Source organism: Chrysochloris asiatica, unplaced genomic scaffold (assembly GCF_000296735.1).
Source record: "Chrysochloris asiatica unplaced genomic scaffold, ChrAsi1.0 scaffold00173, whole genome shotgun sequence".
Classification (NCBI taxonomy): domain Eukaryota; kingdom Metazoa; phylum Chordata; class Mammalia; order Afrosoricida; family Chrysochloridae; genus Chrysochloris; species Chrysochloris asiatica.
The window spans coordinates 2,567,627-2,568,102 of NW_006408691.1; positions in this window are offsets into that span (position 1 = coordinate 2,567,627).

Consider the following 476-nt stretch of genomic DNA (forward strand, 5'->3'; position numbering starts at 1 on the left):
AAAGATTTGTTCCCTCTTTTGAGCTACTGCATTCATAGGTGTAGGTCAAGTTCATCAAATTGTATCAGATTACTCTTTTTTTTCCTCTTCTTTCTTCTTCTAGTTGAGCTCTGATCATCAAGTCATTGAAGGTAGGTCAAGTGGGTATTATCTGCAAGTGTGGGTGTTCTTGTGCATATGTCTTCTCTTCTTATCAGATAGATGCTTCACTCTCCACAGTCCTTTGTGGCTATTTCACTGACTCTGGGCCCAAGAGTCCCCAGGTCTTGCCACACTGCTGGACAACCAGGTCTCCACCAGGTTCATAGGAGTCTATTGAACATTGTAGAGCTTAGCTCGCAGCTTCATTGCTGTTTTTCCCTCACTTCTCTTATTGGTGAAGAACGTGGTCATCAATCAGAGCGTGTATTCCCATTGAGTCTTAGTCTTGGAAGGGGGTTTACTCTGAGGGGACCCGACCACTTGCCTTGATATCT